Consider the following 21,805-nt stretch of genomic DNA (forward strand, 5'->3'; position numbering starts at 1 on the left):
CCTCATGACCCATGAGTAGGTAGGATAAATAAGATGAGAAATTAGAGAATTAGAATTGAAATTAAAACTCATTTGCCAAAATTATTTTGACACATTGAAAATGGAAAGTTATGATAAATGAGATGAGAGATTAGAGAATTAGAAATGAAATTATAACCCATATGTCAATATGGTTTTGCTCCATAACCCATGGATATGTAAGATGAATGAGAAGAGAGATTGGGCCAAAAATGAATATGAGATTGTCACATCATCCTCATTATTTTCTTTTATTAGTATAGTCAGATGTAACTAAAACTTTTAATATTAAACGGTAATTCGATCCTTTTAAAAAATTTGACATAAAACTTAATGAGCGTTTATATACATAAAACAAGCGTTTTACCCGTAAATATATAAGGGATCTTATGTGTAGTTAATATACATTTAAGACAAAAGGTGTAATATAATCATTACATATCCGTATAATTTTTTGCCGTCGTTTTCAAATTTTAATATTCTATTTATTTCGATATTTGTTTTATATATATCTAGAAAATAGTCTTTGTTTAATTAATTTTTTTATATTAGAAAGTAGACTTTGTTTAATGACGTATAGAAAATTGGAAAACACATTTAGTTACAAATTTGATTAAAGAATCATACAGTTGTTTAAATGCTATAATATTTATAATATTATAAATATTTATAATATTTAAATGTTATAATATTTATAAAATACGTAGCATTAATATTTTAATGGTGATAACATTATTAACTGTACGTAAGATCCCATCTCGACTAATGAAATAACTCTTCATGTGGTCGTCTTACTCTTGAATATTTTGTAGGTATTGTTATTATGGAAAATTATTAAAATAGTCATTTTTGATTAATACTTCTCAATTTTAGTTATGGTTTTGAAAAAATAACTAAAGTGGTCATTTTTTTTATTGGATCTAACGGAATTTGTTGACTTGTTAAATCGCGCCACGTGTCAACGTATTACTGGATTTGACGGAATTTGTTAAAGAACTACCCATCTGATGGAATTCTTCATCTCCTACCTCTCAAACCCTAAACCTTCATAATCAACCTCCATATTTCCTAGTTTTTCGAGGGAGACACAACCATGTTGTTTAATTTCACACTAGAACTCAAAATAAAAACCCTTGAACTAAAAATCTTGGACTGGTCGGACAAATTAAACAGTCGAACCCGACGAAAACAAGAGCTGCAACGTTGGAGACTGTTTTTTTTTCGTTGGCTAAGTCACGAATCTGTCAGACGCTTTCGTAAAACGTCGAAAACACTGAAAAGTTTGAAACATGGTGACTTCTGATAGGGTGGATTAGTCGGTCGGATCAGACAGTTTATGTCTGATTAGACTGAATTTGATAGACATTTTGGGGGTTTTCTTTTTCAAAACCATGACTATTTTTGGAAAGAGTTGGTCAACATTAGTTATTTCAGACATTTTCCCTTATTGTTAATGCACTACCAACTTATCGTCAGGCCTAATGCGTGGCGGTATCACACCCTTCTTAAAGGATCCGTACGTGAGACTCTCGTGCCATACGACTCCGACCAAGTTCTTGAAACTGAGCTCCGAGGCAACAATGGATATAGCTAATAAAGGATGTAAAGTGCAACGACTCCCATCATATATTCTTCCCAACTCGTTGCCTTACCGCTTGGCTACGCCCCATCTCTATTTTTATTATACACTAGGTTATAACCCGTGTACTACACGGAGCTGAGAATTAAAAAATAATCAATGTGAAAACTTCATTATCATATTATCTCCTCATTTTAAATTTATAAAGTTATTATACATAATATCATTAAGTCATAAACTATCATTTTCAACTTTTTAAAATTAAGGCAAAATTATGCATTCAGTAAACAATTTGTTCAAAACCATCAAACCACAACCAACTAAACTGAACCATAAAACCGTCAAAACCAGCCCAATTGATGATCAAGAAATACGGTGAAAGTAATCACACACACGAAAAAAAAGGTGTTGTCTTCTAACCATGTAGTCTTAAAAATACATAAATAACCACATAGTCTTACAAACAAAAATAGTGTAGACAATAAGAGAAATTCAAAGCTAAACAATTAATACCCATTTGGCATGCCATATCGTCAACTTCTTTCAAAGAGAGCCTAGCAATATCCTATTCTCCATTACGCTAAATGTAGAGAACTAAACATCACTAAAACATGCTAGCTTGTCAATGTTGTAGCTTAGATAGCAAAGAATCACCAACAAAAGTCAAACTTCAGTAATATTAATTAAACCGAAAAAATACACACCCAGTTCATCATTAATCAAGAAACCCAACACATGCAAAGCTAACAAAAATCATTATAAATCAAACACATTCTTATTTTAGGTTACCCGTGGCAACAAAAATGTCAAAGCATACATTAAAAATGGAAAGATCACCCACCAAAATCAAGTTTTATTCAGGAGTAACAATAATAAACGACGCAATCTGTGACAAATGATCTTCTGCATGACGAAACACATCCAGGTTCCTTATTTAGCTTGTTTCGCACCCATGATGTTAAATGTATTGATTCTTTTACAATACTTTACGCACGCCTGTGATTTTAAGAAGAATTAAACAAAAAATTAAAATTAAGTTAAATTGAAAACAACCATCGTGCAACTACATAAAGGCGTTTTGTAAATAAAATTATGTACAATTAAGTACATAATGAGTTTAATGGTATTTTGGTAACAGAATAATTTGATTGAGCATAAATCAATCAATTTAAAATATTACATATTTAAAATAAATTCCATAACTATGTCAAAAAAATTATGGAGTTAACATAAATAAGTTGAACCAGGAAGTGATGATACCTGATATAAAGCGGGGGAGATTAGTATCAGCATTATATGATCTGTAACACATGCAGATAAAATTAAAATCATCATAAAAGATTGATTGCGATCTGGTGGATGCCTTAATCATCATTATATGATCTGCAACACTTCAAACAATCACTTTATCATCATCTTGACTGTTATTTTAAGAAAAAAACAAATTAGTTATTGTATCATCAATCAAGTTATAATAAACAATCCTTTTAAATAACTTTTTTGTTCTTTAGTCATACATGAGATGCTCACCAATTACAACATGAAGACATTCGTTTAAGTAAAACCACATAGAATGTTCACCAATAAAAAAAACAACACGAGTCATTACTTAGCACAATTATCGACAATATGCAAGTTAAATCAAACATGATTAAAAGATTGAAAAATATAAATCAACTTTTTTACAGCAATCAAGAACATAGAAATGAGGAAAATAACAAAAATTTGTAAGTAGCCTGTGATAATTGAAAATGCTTTTATCTACAAATCAATAATTCACATCAACTTTGGAGTTCATATGTATCATATTGGAACTACCGATATAATTTAACAAAAACATATAATAATCAACAATATGAAACAAACTCTAATAAACAATATGGAACAAACTCTAGATCACAAGCTAATGTCACAAGTTAATAATCAATAAAGTCAGAAATACAACAAATCTAAACCAATATATGAAAATTTGCAAAGAAAGTTCAAAATACCTGAAGCAATCGAACAATGATGATTGTAAACATGAAGATACTGATTCGTTTTTTTAGCATAGATCCACACAAGAAAACGAAGGATAACGATTTAGGGTTTTGAAGATAGTGATTCGTTTGTGAGCATAGATCCACACAGGAATCAAAATCGGCTAAACCTATAATGGTTGTTAAACAACTGTTTAGATATCTATACTGTGATAGAAATCCTCAATTGAAAAATAGAAAACCAACCCCAATACTAATAGCCCCCAATTTGCTAAAGCGTTAAATGAACAGAGGCTTCAATTTGAAAATACAAACACAACTTAAATTAAAAAAAAAAGATTAATTTTCAAATCGTAGAATCAAGTATGCCTAAATAAATGAGTAAAGCAACCTAATCGATTGAAACAAATGATTATGAACTGAATCCAAATTAAAAAAAATAACGGCTAAACCTATAATGGCTAAACCTATATATTTAAATTAAACTGTGATAGTAATCGAAGAAAGGCATACTGACCGACATAAAAGTTCCGATTGAATAGTAACGATGGCGAGGAGAGGAAACTGGAAGGTGATTTTGAATATGGCCGGATCTGTGGTGGGAGGCGGTAACGATGAGACGTGGATGATAGCGAAGATGATGATAAGATGACGGAATTTGTGGTGGGCTGCAGATACACGATGAAGAAGATGATGAAGACATGTTGATGATGAAGATAAATTTAGGGTTTGGAAAAGATAAAATGGATATTTTGTGAGATAAAATGGGTTGGATACCCGGTTTGGAAAAGATGTTTTTTGAGAGCGGGAATTGGTGAGGAATAATGTGGTAAGGAGATGACACGTGGCACGAGGAAAGTTTTATTTATTTATTAGTATAGATTATCACACCACTACTAATAAAGAATAACATTGGTAGCAATGAGGTCAATCACCACATCACCATATCATAAATACGACGTTACACAACGCGTCCATTCTTATTGTTTGAGAACTCAAAACCTCAACCTCAAAAAGGAAAAAAAGAATAGCAAAGAACACAAACTAAATAGAAAATTTAAATATATGTATATTGGATTAATTTAAAATTTTTACATATTTGACATGTGTATGGTATTAGATGATACAAGCCTTCAAGAAAAGATTATGCATATCGATTAACTAAACATGTTTACCCAAATAAAAATATAATATTTATTTATTGTATAATTCTAAGTATGTCTATGTGATACAAGAGTTATTTTTGCAAACTCAACGTGTAATTTGTAACACGCACATAACGGTACAAGACATGATACTATAATTTAATATACAACCGAAATTACCAAAACTCGCCGCATATTAAAACACTAACACATAACCATGTAAGCAACACATTATCTAATTATCTATCATCTATTAGATTAAAAGCAATATATTTCATGATGCCCCGCCCTCTTACATGCACATCTATAGAAGCGTTCATTTCATAACCAATGGTATGATGAGAAATACGAGAACGGATTTAATCCTTCTACCAATTATTAATTTGTATACGTCTTACATTTTATGATTAGTTACATTTGTGCATTTGTATTACATTTTAATTCATGGTATCAAACAGTCTTATATACGTTTTTTAGATTTTTTTTGTGAATTACTCTTAAATATATTATAGTAAACTTTTTGAATTATTTTATATTCTATATATTATTGAAGATTATATTTTTTACATACCTTAGATTATTATAACATATAAAACAATAACATCGTAGATAATCAAAACACAAAACATACTAGAGACGATACATTTCAAGTGGAAGCCTTGGTTGAGCCACAGCGAGAAGTGGAATCTTCTTTGGAGTCGAGAGTCCAAATATCTCCTCCATGTTCAAATCATCTTCGGTCATCGTATTTGGTAGTTTCCAATTAAACCCGTGGAGTAGGTTAGCCAACGTTCCTCGACAACTTTAATTCCTAGGCTGTAGCCGGGGCACATCTTACGTCCAGAACCAAATGGCAACAACCTAAAGTCTTGACCATTGATATCAACTTCCTTTCCCATGAATCTTTGTGGACAAAAGTCTTCAGGGTTATCCCACAACCTAGGGTCTCTCATGATTGCCCAAATATTAACAAACACACGAGTATCTTCAAGTATGTCATAACCGGCTACTTTACAGTCCTCACGAGCTCTTCTTGGAACCAACATTGGTGCAACGGGATGCAATCTCATTGCCTCTATAGATGTTGGAGAACCAAATTGGACTTATAACTCTTTCACTTGAGTTGATCGTATTCTTTATTTTACACCGTACGTGAACAAGAACACATATACCTTTGCTGTTGACTTTTCATTGGTGGTAAAACAAGAAGAATTAATAATAAAGTGTTGTAAAGATTTAATATTGAAATAGGAGATGTGGTGATAATCGATAATGAAAGGAATGCACAGGAGGTTTCTTCAAAAAACTCAAAATCTCTTCTCTTTCTTATTATTATTATGAAAACAAACTCAAGTATTTATAAACCTAACAATCACACTTTGACTAGAACTAGGAAACTAAAAAGATAAACATAAACATTTAAATAAATAAAACTTAAATAATAAAATATTTGAATTTTGATCTCCTCCTTATCCTCCACATGAGATCAACCTAGCCACCCCTCGGTTTTATCTTTAACGAATCGGGATTATAATTATCATATAGCAATTGACCTTATGTAAGGTAGGTTAGGCATGTCCTTTTCTTGAACCCATCTGTTCTTTCCTATAACCCGATCAAGCTCCTCGTTTGCCTTTTGGAATATATTCGGTTTCTTTAACATTTCAGAAATCGCCCATTCAACAGTAGAAGATGAGCTCTCGGTTCCACCAGCAAGCAAGTCCTGTAAACGCAAGATTGAAATTATTAGTAATGGAGCAACTACCAAAAAAAGTTAGCAAAAGCCACTTCGCTTACGTGATAGTGGCGTGACAGAATTTTTATAACTCTCGATCTTATCACTTGAATTTCGTCATCGTTGTTTTTCACCAACGTAATTTTTTTTATTGATTACATTTTTAAGGGTTTTTTTTCCTTTTATGTTAATTCAAGTTCGTATATTTCGTCTAAATTCGAGCATCCGGTTTTACTCGGTCCCTACCGTCAATGAATAATATTACATGCAAAATGTTATAATTTTTAAAACGACGATTTTTTTATTTTTTTTACATGTAGTACATCATTAATTTAAAAGACATCATTTGATCATATTTAATTTATCCAGTTGTATTATTTTTATAATTTTAGTTAGCTTAACTTGTTATATATTTTGCTTAATATATTCAAGTGACCAAGACCAACAAAAACCAAAAAATAAACTAGTAAAATGCAAACCTGAGTAAAAGCTTTATCCCCATGTCTCTCAACCTTGACATCAAGAGTCGAATCATCCGCAACTTCCAACAACAAATCCACCATGTCCTTCGCCACAAACCCCTCACCCGCCGCGGTCCGCCGCTCATTATGCTCATCCAACACATGCTCCAAAAACCTATCAAACTTCTTGCTCAACACCTTCATCCTCTTCACATACCCTTGCAAATCCAAAAAATCGATCCATGGTATCGAATCGCCAATTTAAGCACGCCGTTCAACAAAAATAACTCGTCCAACATCTTCTTAAACTCGTCCGGACTCACCACCGAGTCCTCCGACTCGTCCAAATAACTATAAAAGTAAATGTTAATTATCACCCCAGGATATATAAATATAATTTTTAAACGACTTAGTTTTGCTATTCAAAAATGACCAGCGGCATATTATGTTACCTAGTTGTTTTTAAACACTACTACCTGAAACCCACCAGAGAAAACCCGTATCTGAACCCAAACTTACCCAACCCGATCCAGATCCGAACCGAAGTAATTCAAGTTGATTATTGGGTCTGAATTCTAGGCTTCGGGTCAAAACGAAAAACCAGAATAAACTTATCGTTTTAAAACCATATATATTTTTAGGTATTATATGCTAAGTCTTAGCCGCTGCTGTCGTTATAAGAATTTAGTCTAATTCGATTGTTCTCAGTTTCACCTATTTTGAATCAATTATTTATTGTTTATTAATATTTCAATTTATGAATATTAACAACTATAATCCAGCGCCATAACCACGAAATATTAAAGACGGTTACATCAATCTTGTCTATTATAGTTGAAGAATTAAAGTTTGTCAAAATTTACACTTTTTAGGATTTTTTATTAGGTTAATTTTGTTTTGTTATTGATTTATTTACATTATTAGTAAAGAAGAATATGTTATATTAAAATTTAGCGATATAGTTTTTTTTTCCTAAAATACTCGAAACCCAATTAACTTAACCCGAAGAAACCTAAACCCGAAGAAACCATGAAAGATTTTGATTGGGTTTTGAGTCCAGATTTAAAATTTTGTAATCCGAAAAACCCAACCCGAAAAACCAAAAACCAGACAAACTAAACCAAAGAACAAAATAAATACCTTTTCCCCAAAACCATCCGACTAATGACATTCAAACTAACCGTCGACAACAAATCCTTGAGCCTAATCTCCTTACCCGCGGATTCAAATACCGATTTCAACATCGAATTCGTTTCCTCCACTCGAATGTACTTATACGATTCGAGTCGTTTAGCACTAAACAGCACAACCGAGCACATTTTGCGAGCTTGTCTCCAATACGGCCCGTAAGGTGACCAAGTCATATCCGAATAATTATAAGTTGTGTACTTACCAGCCGCGGTTTTTGGCCTACGAACAAAGTTAACATCTTGTGTTTTAAGGATCTCCTTTGTGACATTCGTCAAACTTTAGTCTCGATTTATATTCGTTTTGTAAACTTTCATATTGTAAACCGACACAATACTTTTAAAAGCTTATATAATTATTGTATAACATTATTATATACCTCGACCATAAAACGATGTTCGTCATATTATAGTATCGTTAAGAAAACATAGAGGGTTTAAAATGATTTTCGTAAACTAGTTATAAGCTTTAGAAACCTTTTAACTCGTTTTAAACATGATTGAAACTTGAGGGACCTTTTGTGAAAAATATGCATACATATATAAACCAAACTAAACCTAACCCTACCATATTATTCAAACAAACTACCAGCCGCCACCCCACCTTTGTAGCCGTTTTTCGACGGCCGGAATCAATTCCGGCGACGCCAACCTCAGACGCACCACCACCGACCTCCGACGCACCATCACAAACCCTAACTCTAACTCATCTAACCCAGCCGCCACAACCTAGCCCTGCTCCAGCAGCCCCTCTCTCCTCCGCTCGTTTTCCGGCGAGCAAACCACCACAGAACCCCCACCATCATCCATTCCCCTCTGTTTCGCTTTTTCCGGCAGCCGGTACCCCTTCCCGTCGGTTTTCATTTTTCCGGCGGCCGGAATTCTCTCCGCCACCGTTCTCTCTCTCCTCGTCTCTCTGTTTATCTCTCTCTATCTCACCGTCTATCTGTATCTCTCTATCTCTCCGTCTCTCTCTCTCCGTCACTCCGTCTCTCTCCCGTCACTCTCTCTCTCGTTCTCTTTCTCTCTCTCTCTGGCAGCAGCTCGTCTCCGGCGGCCCTTTCCTCACCTCCGACTTCGAATAAGGTATTGAAAGTTAGTGTGTGTTAAAGTTGAGGTCACGGGTTCGTTTTCCCTCCGTGACCAACCTTGGTTTGTTTTTATTAACAAACTACTCAAGTTAATATTACCAATTTTTATTAATATGATATTAATTATCTAGATTTTATTATTATTATTATTATTATTATTATTATTATTATTATTGTTAACATTAACAAAACAAATATTATTATCATTATTTTCATAATTTATAGATTATTGTTACTATGATTATTATTATCATTTTTATTATGATTATTAATTAATATTATTAAATTATATTATTGTTAATATTATCCACTTGTTTTATTGAACCAAAACCCATGTTGGGCCTAGTTGTCGTTTAACGTCAGTGATACTCGAGTTATATTTTTATCACTAATACTATTAGTATTACAATATTATAAGTATAAATTATTATCTTTAATATGGGGCATATAATTATCATAATAATTATTATTATTAGTAAAATTTCGTAAACCTAATAATAATGTATTCAACAACGAAATTAATAATTATTATATTTATTATTACTACTACTATTATTAGTTTTAACTACATTTCTCATTTGGCAGTATTACTATGTATTATTATCATTATTATCTTATATATAAATATATATAACATATTCTAAAATCATTGTTATCATTTCTATCTTTATCATTAATAATATTATTATAAACTTTATTATCAATTCATTTTTATAAAACCGAACTCCTGATTTAAATCCGTCTTGTTTCTATTTAATATTGGTTTAGCTATTTAAAAGTTCAATCATATAATGTTATTTTATTTTAAATTATCAATTAAGTACGAGTCCCTAATCGTTAACAAATTTACCGGTAACCTGATTAACAACCGAACATTCTCGTTCAATGTTTCAAATGGAGTTTCAACTAAAAGTTCAAGTTCATTAATATATTTTATTTATTAGTTTTCATTTACCTTTCAAGTTGGATTCGTTCGTTTCGTTCGCAAGCTTTCTACATTTCGATCATTTATTATCTCTCGATTCGTCAATCGAGGTGAGTACATTTCATCCCCCGTTTTCACTTTTATCTTTTGGGGGTAACATGCATACTTATTAAAAACAAGAATGATTTATTATACACGTTTCTCAAACCACAAACTTTAGGGTATATGATACTTGGAATACTTGCTCTTTTGTGTGTTATATGCCTCATATGCTTTACGTGCGCGAGTGTTTATTTTTATGTTGTTGAGCCTCATTAAGTATGATCATACGCTCCCCTAACTACTTAGCCTTGTGCTAGTAGAATAGGGCCTCATTATCCGAGTATGTCGGTCGTTACCGAGTAGAAAGGATCCTCATTTACATATGTTTTATATGCCACGATTGATGCTTTTATTTATAGTCTCATATACGTTTGTGGATTTTGCTCATATTATATATACTCAAACTATGAAATTGCTCACCAACATACGTGTTGACAAAATATTATTTTATGCATTGTTACAGGTTTGACTTTTATCGACTTGAGGACTTGACGGAAAACGTTACCAAGACTATTAGGATATTAGTAAAACGAACAATATATTTTTTTTACTTGTGTTCAATTTGTTTGTATGACTAAGATGTGTTGTTTATTGATTTGTGAATAAATGAGTTAATTAAATATTTTCACTTTAATAGTGTCTTGTGTATTTATCCAATCACGTTGCACCCCGGCATGTTCCGCCTTTGGTCGGGGTGTGACATCCTTGGCCATTTCAGCCGAGGAGGCGATTATGAAGTTGTGGGAGCCGAATTTGAGTTGCATGATTTCGCCGTATTTTTGGGAGAGTTTGTGGATGGAACGATGTGGGAGGGGGGCAATGAGGTTGAGGTTCCCGATTATTGGCCAGGGTTTAGGGCCGGGAGGGCGGTTGAGGTGGCAGTGGCGACGGAGTCGGAGGGATAGGAGGAGGAGAGCCATGGTGGCTAGCCATGCTATGGTGTAATAAGTTGTAGGAAGTGAGTCCATTGGAGTTGGAGTGTGAGTGTTTAGACGTTTGTTATTATGAATATATATAATAGATGCATGATGATATAGTTGTTTATTTATAGTTGATTTTGATAGCAAGTGGGATGGTGTTTGGTGGATAAATGAAAGTAGATTTAATAATAGGAGTATGGTTTATTGTTTCGATTAACGATTTATTCGATTTGATTTGTTAGGGTTTGAGTTTTTAATTCTGAATTGGAAACCGAGTTTAGGATTGTTTATTGTTTTGGTTAACGATTTATTTGATTTGATTTGTTTGGGTTTAAGTTTTTTAATCCTGAATTGGAAACTGAGTCGAACTGAATTCAGCAACGAGCTAATGGGTCTGAATTCAAATTGGATCGGTTTCTTTGGCATAACACACGGTGGGACGAAAAACCCCGGGTAGACTTGTGATCCGTACTGACAACCTCGCAGGACTTAGCTCAAATATTTCATTATCAATAGCTACTCAAAATGATATAGGTGATAATCGAACTTGGGTCTTCACTGGAGAACCCAGACCTTCTTACAATACCACACATGTTAGAGCATTGCTGACAGCTTCTTTTAGCTATATCTATATAATTATACTAAAAACACACTATATTTTCTCTTATATATAATTAAATAATATTTTTTTATATTTTTATAATTATTTTTTCTCTCTGTTTTATCCACAATCATTTTAAATATATTAAAAATAAATAAATAATAAACAATATTCTTTTAAATTAATTAATTTATTTAAAATTTTCTTCCTACTTCACCCACAACCATTTAAAACCCTATATATAATTATAGAGAAGCGGCTGCAAATGCTAAGTGTTACTAATTACACGTGTTTACTGTTGGGTTTAATACGGGTGTAGCCCCGGCCCGTCTTGGGTTGGGCAGTTGAAGACTAGAAGGGTTGAATGGGTTGGCCACCCACTCAACTTTAGTGGCCCGTTTTATATTATTTCTTGTAACTTATGGAGAAAGAAATAAACCCTAGTTAGCCTCCCTATATAAACAAATGTTGTATCTTGTAATTTTGAGAGCACCTCAATAAAAGAAGAGACACTGTTCGTTGCCCGTGGACGTAGGTTACACACCGTGACCGAACCACGTAAATCCCGTGTTCAACTTTACTTTATTGCATTATAATAATATTATTATTAATATTGTTTGAAGTTGATTTGTGTTTGTGATAAGTTCACTGCCGCCACCACTAAAGTATTAATATATTGCAATTATTAATTTGGTTTTGCAATTGTTGTTGTGTGTCCCGTGAGATATTAAGCATACGCCAAAAGTCAAGAATATTGTTGACAGTTGCATGTTGTTGGTTTGTTTGATCAAGATTGAACAAGACGCAAGCAAGTCCAGGTTCTAATTTATATTCGATTCTAGTTTGGTTGTTTGTTTAATTAATTTGAGTTCAGTATTACTTCTCGTTTGTTTCCGCTGCACGTTTTTTTTCGTTTTATAAATCAATTAGAAATACCGTTAAGTTCTTAAGGCCCGAGCCGTTGTATTGTATTGATTTCTTTAGCCCTATCCGACTCCTTTCGGGTTAGCCGCGTACACGTAATACCTAACAAGTGGTATCAGAGCCAGTGTTGGCTCTCACTCTTTGATCTCCGGTATTATGGCTGATGAGGGTAAAACGAAAATCGAGAAGTTCGATGGACAAAACTTTGGATGGTGGAAGATGCAAATCACGGATTTGCTAATACAGAAAGATCTAGATGTGGCTTTGGAGGAACCGCCAGAAAAGATTACAGATGAGTGGAAAGCTATTGACAAGAAGGCGAAGTTAACAATTAGGCTTGCCTTGTCTATGAACATGGCGTACAACATCTTAGACGAAACCACAACGCGTGGAATCATGGAGGCGTTGTCAAACATGTATGAGAAGCCATCATCTGCAAATAAGGTGTTCCTAATCCGGGAGTTGGTAAACACACGCATGAAAGAGGGAGGTTCTGTTACCGAACACATATACACCTTCAATTCTCACCTGAGACGTTTATCATCGGTGAAGTTCAAGATTGATGATGAATTGCAAGCTTGCCTACTTTTGTCTTCATTACCTGACAGCTGGTCAGGAACAATCACTGCAGTCACCAGTTCAGTTGGTTCGGATGCCTTGACTTTCAACAAAGTTCGTGACCTGATTTTGAATGAAGATTCTAGAAGGAGGAATATTGGAGAATCATCAAGCACTTTGCTAAGTGCTGAAGGTAGAGGGAGAAGCAAGAACAGAGGAGGCAACAGGGGTAGATCAAAATCTAGGAAAAGAAGCAAGTCTAGACCAAGAAAAGATATTACCTGCAGGAATTGCCAGGAGAATGGGCATTTCAGAAGTCAATGTACCAACCCTCCAGCACCTCAACAGAAAAAGGAAGTAAAATCTACTTCGGAAGTAAATGCTGCTACAAATGAAGTTTCAGATGATGAAGCCCTAGTCTGTTGTGTTGAGAACACAGTTGAGTCTTGGATCATGGACTCTGGTGCGTCTTTCCATGCCACGTTTAGCACAAAGAGCCTAATGAATGTTAGAACAGGAAACTTTGGTAAAGTCCGTTTGGCGAATAATGAGGCTCTAGATATTACCGGGATGGGGGATATCGACTTGAAGACTTCTTTAGGAACTACATGGACTCTGAAAGATGTCAGAATAATTCCTGGGTTAAGGAAGATGCTGATTTCTATTGGGCAGCTTGATGTTGAAGGTTATAGTGTTACTTTCGGAGAAGGGCAATGGAAGGTCATAAAAGGTAACTTGGTAATTGCTCGTGGGAAGAAAAAGGGTACGTTGTACATGGCAAAAATCTCAGCAGGAGAGGTGAATTCAGTGGCTAGTGGACCGAGTCCATCATGTTTGTGGCATCAACGACTCGGCCACATGAGTGAGAAAGGTTTGAAGATACTGGCAGAGAAAGGAAAATTCCCTGATTTGAAAAAGGTGGAACTTGATACAGGGTTCTGTGAACCTTGTGTGCTTGGCAAGAAGAAACGGGTCACCTTCATAAAATCAGGAAAAACACTTAAAGCAAAGAAGCTTGAGCTTGTTCATACTGATGTGTATGGACCAACACCAGTATCATCATTAGGAGGCTCCAACTACTACGTTACTTTCATTGATGACGCTACACGGAATCTATGGGTCTATTTTCTCAAAAACAAGTTCGAGGTATTTGAGATTTTTAAGAAATGGAGGGCAGCCGTGGAGATGGAAACAAATCTGAAAGTGAAGTGTTTAAAGTCTGACAATGGTGGGGAGTACATCAGCAAGGAATTTGTTAATTACTGTGCTGAGAGGGGTATAAAGATGATTAATACCGTTCCCGGTACGCCACAGCAGAATGGAGTAGCCGAAATAATTAATAGGACGCTGAATGAAAGAGCTAGGGCAATGAGGTTAAATGCAGGGCTTCCAAAGACCTTCTGGGCAGATGCAGTCAACACTGCTGCATATCTTATAAATAGAGGACCGTCAGTTCCTCTTGGTTTTAGACTTCCAGAGGAAGTATGGAGTGGAAAAGAGGTTAAATTCAAACATCTTAAAGTGTTCGGTTGTGATGCTTACATTGGGATAAAAGATACGGAGAGGGACAAGCTTGACCCTAAGGCGAAGAAGTGTACTTTTATAGGCTATGGAGACGCAAAGATGGGCTATAGGCTTTGGGATCCAGAGGCCAGAAAGGTATGTCGGGCTCGTGATCCGGTTTTTAATGAAGCAAGACTTTACAAAGATAGAAAGTCATTCACACAAGAAGTTGATAAAGAACATGTAGAGTTTGAAGATTCAAGTGAGAAGGTTGATAGTCAGAGCTCAGAAACATCCGAAGAGGTTTTGGAAGAAAATGCAGATGAATTTGAGGATTTCTCTGACAGTGGGAGTTCAGAGCCTAATACTGAACAGTCTCCACTAGAACAAGAAATGATTACACCTCAGCTAGAGGTTAGGAGGTCTTCCAGAACCATTAGACCTCCTAAGAGATATTCTCCTTCTGTTAATTACCTTCTACTGACAGAGAATGGTGAACCACAGTGTTACTCTGAAGTAATGAGCTTGAAAGACTCGTCTCAGTGGGAGAAAGCGATGAGAGAAGAGATGGATTCACTTAACAAGAACGAGACTTGGGTTCTTACAAAGCTTCCGGCCGGGAAGAAAGCTCTTCAGAACCGATGGGTATTCAGGATCAAGGATGAAAGTGATGATACAAAGAGATACAAAGCACGATTGGTAGTGAAAGGGTTCCAACAAAAGCATGGGGTTGATTATAATGAGATATTTTCCCCTGTGGTAAAAATGACTACAATCAGACTGGTGCTTAGTATTGTGGCTGCAGAAAACTTACATCTAGAGCAGTTGGATGTGAAGACAGCTTTTCTGCATGGTGACCTTGAGGAGGATATCTACATGGCACAACCAGAGGGGTTTCAAACAGTTGGTAAAGAAAGCATGGTGTGCAAGTTAAAGAAGAGTCTTTATGGGTTGAAGTAGGTGCCCAGGCAGTGGTATATCAAGTTTGATGATTTTATGGGCAGGAATGGATACAAAAGATGTGAGATGGACCACTGTTGTTATCTCAAGAAATTCGCCAGTTCTTATATCATTCTACTGTTGTATGTAGATGATATGTTGATTGTCGGTTCAGACATGTCAGAGATTAATAAGTTGAAGCGACAGATGTCTGAAGAATTTGAAATGAAAGATTTAGGTCCAGCCAAGCAAATTCTTGGCATGAGCATCACCAGAAACAAGAAGGACAGTTCTCTAACTTTATCTCAGGAGAAATACATATGGAAGATTTTAGAGAAGTTTAACATGAGCGATGAGAAAACTGCTACTCGAAGTACACCTATGGGTAGTCATATTAAACTTTCTAAGGATCAGTCTCCTAGTACTGATGGAGAAAAGGCAGAGATGGCAAAGATTCCTTATGCATCTGCAGTGGGTAGTCTTATGTATGCAATGGTATGCACGAGACCTGATATCGCTCACGCAGTGGGAGTTATTAGCAGGTTCATGTCAAATCCAGGGAAAGCACATTGGGAAGCAGTGAAGTGGCTGCTTAGGTACCTAAAGGGAACTTCAAAGATGGCCTTATGCTTTAAAGGCAAGAATGCAATTCTTAAAGGGTTTTCAGATGCTGACTTGGGCGGATGTAAGGAGACTTATAAGAGTACTACGGGATATGTGTTCACTATGGGGGATACTGCAATCTGTTGGAAGTCTAGACTGCAAAAGAGTGTGGCACTCTCAACCACAGAAGCTGAGTATATGGCAGCTGCTGAAGCGAGTAAAGAGCTTGTTTGGTTGAGGACTTTCTTAGAGGAGTTAGGCAGGGAACAAACAGATTATCCATTGTACTGCGATAATGAAAGTGCTGTGAAATTAGCCAAGAATCCTATGTATCATGGTAAAACAAAGCACATTCATATGCGTTATCATTTCATTCGGGGTTTAGTCAGTGATTGGACTATTCGGTTGAACAACATTTGGGGAGACAGGAATCCGGCGGATATGTTTACCAAGGTTGTGACCTTGGACAAACTGAAGCTATGTGTAGCTTCAGTTGGTCTCCAGGAATAGTGTTGAGGAGGTGGCGACGAACAGGTAGAAGACATGGTATATATTGAAGACAAAAGATTACAGGTACTGGTGTGTTTACAGGTGGAGCAAGTGAAGACGTTCCGAGGCTCCAAGTGGGAGATTGTTGGGTTTAATACGGGTGTAGCCCCGGCCCGTCTTGGGTTGGGCAGTTGAAGACTAGAAGGGTTGAATGGGTTGGCCACCCACTCAACTTTAGTGGCCCGTTTTATATTATTTCTTGTAACTTATGGAGAAAGAAATAAACCCTAGTTAGCCTCCCTATATAAACAAATGTTGTATCTTGTAATTTTGAGAGCACCTCAATAAAAGAAGAGACACTGTTCGTTGCCCGTGGACGTAGGTTACACACCGTGACCGAACCACGTAAATCCCGTGTTCAACTTTACTTTATTGCATTATAATAATATTATTATTAATATTGTTTGAAGTTGATTTGTGTTTGTGATAAGTTCACTGCCGCCACCACTAAAGTATTAATATATTGCAATTATTAATTTGGTTTTGCAATTGTTGTTGTGTGTCCCATGAGATATTAAGCATACGCCAAAAGTCAAGAATATTGTTGACAGTTGCATGTTGTTGGTTTGTTTGATCAAGATTGAACAAGACGCAAGCAAGTCCAGGTTCTAATTTATATTCGGTTCTAGTTTGGTTGTTTGTTTAATTAATTTGAGTTCAGTATTACTTCTCGTTTGTTTCCGTTGCACGTTTTTTTTCGTTTTATAAATCAATTAGAAATACCGTTAAGTTCTTAAGGCCCGAGCCGTTGTATTGTATTGATTTCTTTAGCCCTATCCGACTCCTTTCGGGTCAGCCGCGTACACGTAATACCTAACATTTACTAATTTAGTCAAACGTCTCAAGATGTCAAGTGACAACCATGTTCCACGCCATTGAACATAGTCTACTTTTTAATATTTAAAAAGTTAATTAAATAATACAATGTTATTTTCGAAATATAGAAACCTATATTTAAATACATATAATCACATTTGCCAACATGAGCATATTATAAAAATGTGTAGGAAGAACGGTTTCGAGGAAATCCATGACCTCTATTTTAAACTTATTGGAAAAAAAATAAAAACATACAAATAACATGTTACTTGTTAGGGGTCATTTTTATTGAGTGATCTTGACGGGTATTCTGGTAATCAGGATCTCTGATGAGCTCAAGTATCCTATCCTGAACTAATCGTTTCGATGTTATAATTATTTTTGCTTGCATATTACTAGTCTAAGTAACAACTTAAACAATTAATAGGACTTAGTCTTGCTCAAATATCAGAAGACTAGTTAATCTGTACGTGGAGAACAATGAAGGAATCTCACAACGGTCACAACAAGAAGATGGTGGCTTAATTGGTGGAGAAAGTTCATAAAAATAACTGTTTTAGTTAGGCTTTAGTTAGAATCAATTAAAACAACTTAGATTTGATCAGTTTCGTATGTGAATTTACATAAATAACAACACAACATTCGCTACATATGTTACATGGGGTAAGTTCTTATCGTACAAAATAGGGGTGAGCAATTCGCGGTTCGGAGCCGCTAGAACCGGGGAATCGAAACCGTCGAGCTAGATCCGAACCGTATTATTGTATTTCGGGTCCGATTCCGGTTCTTAAATTTGGGTGAAAACAGTTACCGATTCGGTTTCAGTTAGAACCGGCGGTTCCACTTATTGAACCGCTAGAACCGGGTTAGGTTTAAACTTTGAAGAATATATGTTAAATCCTATATATTTAGTAAGCTTTCCAACTTTCATGTACTAGCGACCATCCACGTTCTCACATTCCCGGTTATATACAATCCCTTAACGATAATCATCTTCCACTGCCCTAAACCTGTTTTAAGATATAATGGTTTTCTGTAATATTGTGAGTCATTCTTATTTATTCTTAATCCCTTTCATTAAACTATAATATGTTGATATAATAATGTTTTCTTTTCCAGATTGTAGCTTGTTTCTTGCACCTTCTAATAGTTTATATTAATATGTTTAATTGAAAACCGGTTCCAGCAATAACCGTTTACACAAGAACCGTGTAACTCGGTTCTGAACCGGACTAGAACCGTTAAAATACGGTATGGTTCCGGTTATTGTATTTAACATTTAATGGTTCCGATTCGGTTCCATTTCGGTTCGGTGTTGTTCGGTTCTGAACCGTTGCACAGCCCTAAGTACAAATGTGTTTAAACCATTGATTTCATTTAAACCAAACACATGATGCCATAATTGTAAATATGTAACCTAAATTTTACACACAAGAGTTACATAATCACCAAGCATACGTAATTACGTGCTTATAAAAATAATCACACAACTAATAATAATCATGCAAATTGTATGATAATTACGCAAACTATGTTTATAATTACGTACATACATAACTATGAACTTGTATGATAATTACACAATCTAATTTTGTGATTACTCCACTAAACACTATTCTCTTGACCGGGCCATTGTAAATTTGTAAGGTCTTGTAACATGTATTAACTATTACAGTGCATTTAACGACCTATTCTTGAGTTTTTTTAAAGGAGGGAAAAGAAAGGAAAACTAAGGATAGTTAAAAAATGAGTGTTCTTGAGTTTTTTTTAGGATGGAAAGAAAAGGAGTAGGAGGAGTTATGAGGGATTAAATTAATGTATTTTTCCAATAAGTTATCCTCCCAAAAATGGGATGATTACTAAGGATAACATAGTTATCCTTTTCTTTCTTCCAATTTCTTTCCAACTCAAGAACACACCTAATTAAAAAAAATTTTCTTTCCTTCCCTTCCCTTCCCTCTCCTTTCATTTTCTTTCATTGGTTAAAAAACTCAATAACAAGGTTAGAGAGTTTTTTATTTAAGGGTTTGAAAAAAAAATGATAGGAAAATTTTCTTTTCATTTTTGAGTTTTGTTTTTAAAAGAAAAGAAAGGACATGGAAAGAAAAGTTAGGGGCTTTTTCCTTCCAAACTTTCCAGCCAAATATGGCTTGATTATGAAGGAAAGTTTATAGCTCATTATTATATTTCTAATTTACTCTATCTTAATTCTCTTTTTCATGTTGTTATGAAGACATAATTGTAAAGTTATAATTTTTTTCGTTTTTTTTCTTTTCAATCTAACTCAAGAATGTTTTTATTTTATTTTAACTCGAGAATGCTTTTTAAATATATTTTCTTTTGCTTTCTTCCTCTATCAAATCTTATCATTTCTATTCCTTGTATTTTAAACTCGAGAATGCAAAGTTATAAGTATTATTAATTTCATATATACCTTTACAAACATTATAAATATCATATATACCCAAACAAAACTTAAAATATCATATATGTCCTTACAAAATAATTAGTATATCATATATGTTCTTACAAAATAACTAAAGTATCATATATACCCTTTTAGTTAATAACAATTTAAAAAATGATCATTTTATCGTTATTTTTTAAAAATTTCAACGTCATATATGTTCGTATTTTTTAAGGAATAGACCATTCTCCCCAATTCCATTACATAACGTGTATGCATCCTATGTTATTATTTAAATTTTAATCGACATCTATCATCTTGGACGGCAACCAAATCGTCTCTCGTTACTTCTTCAAAATTGCAAACTCTTTGAAGGTTTGGAAAATCGAATGGTCTACATTATAAGCCTTTAATCGCATCTAATCGAACCACGGTTATATGGCCATTTTTTAAGTTGTTTTTAGTGAAATGGGTATATATGATATATGATAAGTTTGTAAATGCATAGATGATATATTTAGTTTTGCGTGGATATAGATGATTTTAATATCTGCAAGGGTAATAAAAAGATGGATATTTTTGTATCCAATAGTGTGGGGCTTGCCACGCTTGTGGAGTTGTAGGTGGGCAATACACGCATTAATTTAAGTTAGACTAACTAAACCCATTCACAAGGCCCATAGACCACAGTAAGATATTATTAGGCCAACATATTAAGTTAATGGGCTAAAAAACTAAATTATGATGATCCATATAGCATTATGAGAGACCCGTAAACCAAGTAATCCGTTATTCCGTTAATATACATCGTTCACAAGAAGCATGGCCGTCTTTGAGACCCGTAAATAATTTGGGCCGAAGGCGAAAGACAGACGACTGTGTTATAGACATAAAGTAGTTGAACGAGTCGTATTCACGTTTGATATTTATGTTAATCGTGCCGTCTCTAAACATGTTTGATATTGTATCTGTATAGTTTGTTTATCGCGTAGAACTCTAAAATAGAGGTCATTAACTTATGAATGATGTCTTTGAATGTGTTCATCCTTTTAATTTTTAATAGGCCCGTGTTATGTAAATCTGATCCTGCTGATTTTGATATATGTTTCTTTTATAACTAGAAAATAACACTATTATTGTTTAGTGAAATATTTTACATTAGAAAGTAGACTTCGTTAAATGACGTAGAAGTTGCTTGTTCGACTCGACATCATTAAAGTTGACCCGATTAGAAAACACATTTAGTGGAAAAATAATTAATGTATCATAAAGTTGTTCAAATGCTATAATATCTATAAGATACGATAACCTTAATAATAAGATACTATCTTGACTAATGAAATCGCTCTTCATGTGGTCGTCTGTAATAATTTATAGGTTTTATTATTAATGCACTCAATAATATAATAATAAGTCAAAAGATTGGGAAAATATTATGGATACTGGATTAGTTTTAAAAGTTTACGGGTTTGAAGTGGGTATGGCATTATAATATTATAGATTAGCCAAACCCTTCTATCGAAATCGAAATTGGAAATTAATCATAATCATCATCGTACTCAGTAAATCCCACCAATAACAAAACTATGATAGGGTCTGAGGAGGGTAGGATATAGACAGTCTTACCTCTACCTGTGGGAATAGGGAGGCTGCTTCCAGTGAGACCCCCCGGCTCGATAGTATTGCATCAAGCCTTGGACATAAGGCACATAACACTCAACCATTCGGACACCGACTGATTGGTGCTTGGTGCATGTACT

General features: G+C 34.6%; 1 pseudogene across 1 annotated transcript; it reads right to left on the reverse strand.

Moving 5' to 3' along the window:
- Window positions 1–5,120: 5,120 nt before the first annotated feature.
- LOC143537026 (trimethyltridecatetraene synthase-like) lies at window positions 5,121–11,315 on the reverse strand (annotated as a pseudogene). Its single transcript, XR_013135977.1, has 5 exons — window positions 10,924–11,315; window positions 8,058–8,362; window positions 6,936–7,268; window positions 6,241–6,444; window positions 5,121–5,794 (listed from the first exon to the last, which is right to left on the reverse strand). The product of XR_013135977.1 is annotated as a trimethyltridecatetraene synthase-like (transcript).
- Window positions 11,316–21,805: the final 10,490 nt, after the last annotated feature.

Source organism: Bidens hawaiensis, unplaced genomic scaffold (assembly GCF_021521415.1).
Source record: "Bidens hawaiensis isolate Kalapana, Puna unplaced genomic scaffold, B.hawaiensis_p1.1 tig00000780_1, whole genome shotgun sequence".
NCBI lineage: Eukaryota > Viridiplantae > Streptophyta > Magnoliopsida > Asterales > Asteraceae > Bidens > Bidens hawaiensis.